Genomic DNA, 2,500 nt, shown 5'->3' on the forward strand with positions numbered 1-2,500 from the left:
TACCATAGGCACGAGGAGAGTTTGTGTGGCAAAGTGCTACTGAGCGGTGTACCAGGGGCACGGCGAAAAGTTGTTGTACCATAGGCACGAGAAAAGTTGTCGTACCATAGGCACGAGAAAAGTTGTCATACCATAGGTACGAGGAGTGTGTGTGTGGCAAAGTGCTACTGAGCGGTGTACCAGGGGCACGGCGAAAAGTTGTTGTACCATAGGCACGAGAAAAGTTGTTGTACCATAGGCACGAGAAAAGCTGTCGTACCAGGGGCACGGAGGAAAGTTGTTGTACCATAGGCACGAGAAAAGTTGTCGTACCATAGGCACGAGGAGAGTTTGTGTGGCAAAGTGCTACTGAGCGGTGTACCAGGGGCACGGCGAAAAGTTGTTGTACCATAGGCACGAGAAAAGTTGTTGTACCATAGGCACGAGAAAAGCTGTCGTACCAGGGGCACGGAGGAAAGTTGTTGTACCATAGGCATGAGAAAAGTTGTCGTACCATAGGCACGAGGAGAGTTTGTGTGGCAAAGTGCTACTGAGCGGTGTACCAGGGGCACGGCGAAAAGTTGTTGTACCATAGGCACGAGAAAAGTTGTTGTACCATAGGCACGAGAAAAGCTGTCGTACCAGGGGCACGGAGGAAAGTTGTTGTACCATAGGCACGAGAAAAGTTGTCGTACCATAGGCACGAGGAGAGTTTGTGTGGCAAAGTGCTACTGAGCGGTGTACCAGGGGCACGGCGAAAAGTTGTTGTACCATAGGCACGAGAAAAGTTGTTGTACCATAGGCACGAGAAAAGCTGTCGTACCAGGGGCACGGAGGAAAGTTGTTGTACCATAGGCACGAGAAAAGTTGTCGTACCATAGGCACGAGGAGAGTTTGTGTGGCAAAGTGCTACTGAGCGGTGTACCAGGGGCACGGCGAAAAGTTGTTGTACCATAGGCACGAGAAAAGTTGTCGTACCATAGGCACGAGAAAAGTTGTCGTACCATAGGCACAAGCAGTGCGTGCGTGCGTGCGTGCGTGCGTGCGTGCGTGCGTGCGTGCGTGCGTGCGTGTTCTTCTGCGCAGTGTACCAGGGGCACATTTCAATGTGCATTCTGGAGTACCAGGGGCACGAGGATTTTGCCAGTGGTGTTCTGCTTTGTTAGTGGGAGGGGGCTTAAGTGTGGGTCCCCGGGGCCTGCTGGAGGTCCAGGTCCATGCTAGATACGTGGTACAGGGTAACTGCAGGAGGGGGGGGGCGGGTAATGTGGGTTCACGGGGCCTGCTGGAGGTCAAGGTCCATGCTGGATATGCGCTGGAGCGTAACTGCAAGAAAGGAAAGCTAGTGGGGGAGTAGAGCAGGGGAGTATGTGGGTCCCCAGGGCCTGCTGGAGGTCCAGGTCCATGCTAGATATGTGGCACAGGGTAACTGCAGGGGGGGGTAATGTGGGTCCACGGGGCCTGCTGGAGGTCCAGGTCCATGCTAGATATGTGGCACAGGGTAACTGCAGGGGGGGGGGGGGTATTGTGGGTCCACGGGGCCTGCTGGAAGTCAAGGTCCATGCTAGATATGTGGTACAGGGTAACTGCAGGGGGGGGGGGGGGGGGGGGGGGTAATGTGGGTCCCCGGGGCCTGCTGGAGGTCCAGGTCCATGCTAGATACGTGGTACAGGGTAACTGCAGGAGGGGGGGGGGGGGTAATGTGGGTTCACGGGGCCTGCTGGAGGCCAAGGTCCATGCTGGATATGCGCTGGAGCATAACTGCAAGAAAGGAAAGCTAGTGGGGGAGTAGAGCAGGGGAGTATGTGGGTCCCCAGGGCCTGCTGGAGGTCCAGGTCCATGCTAGATATGTGGTACAGGGTAACTGCAGGGGGAAGGGGGGGGGGGGGTAATGTGGGTCCCCGGGGCCTGCTGGAAGTCAAGGTCCATGCTAGACATGTGGTACAGGGTAACTGCAGGGGGAAGGGGGGGGGGGGGGGTAATGTGGGTCCCCGGGGCCTGCTGGAGGTCAAGGTCCGTGCTAGATATGTGGTACGGGGTAACTGCGGGGGGGGGGGGGATCTAATGGGGGACTAGATCAGGTGAGGATGTAATGGCCAGTTCGACAGCAGCACATCTTTTTCGACCGTAAGGGAGAGAGGAGGCCGACTCTCTGCCTCGGCCAAATGGAGAGAGATTTTCAGCAGGGCCAGTGCGCCAGGAGCACATCTTTTTCAACCGTGAGGGAGAGAGGAGGCCGACTCACCACCTCGGCCAGGGCCTTTTTTTCTCCCCTCTCCAGTTGAGCAGTCTAAGGGTAATGAGTAGCAAAGGTGCCCTCCGTCATTTATGGGAGACGGGTGTCTGAAGATGCACAAGTCAGCAGACACCCTCGGCAACGCTCGGACGGCACTGGGACGGCGCGAGAGAGCGAGTTGCTGCCACAGCAGCCTCCTCTTCCGGCCCACCTGCCTGCCAGCCTTCCCTCCCACCCCGATCGACTGGCAAACGTGGCCTGCCATCAGAGGGCTGCCGCCGGGCC

General features: G+C 57.2%; 1 protein-coding gene across 1 annotated transcript in view; it reads left to right on the forward strand.

Moving 5' to 3' along the window:
- LOC146561741 (nuclear factor 7, ovary-like) overlaps positions 1–2,500 on the forward strand; it is a 67,335-nt gene that overhangs the window by 38,593 nt on the left and 26,242 nt on the right. The gene's annotated exons all lie outside the window — the stretch shown is intronic.

The sequence above is a fragment of the Mchenga conophoros genome, linkage group LG13 (assembly GCF_057382185.1).
Source record: "Mchenga conophoros isolate Kocher_MC1m ecotype Shallow Benthic linkage group LG13, M_conophoros_male_GT1.1, whole genome shotgun sequence".
NCBI classification, from domain to species: Eukaryota; Metazoa; Chordata; class Actinopteri; order Cichliformes; family Cichlidae; genus Mchenga; species Mchenga conophoros.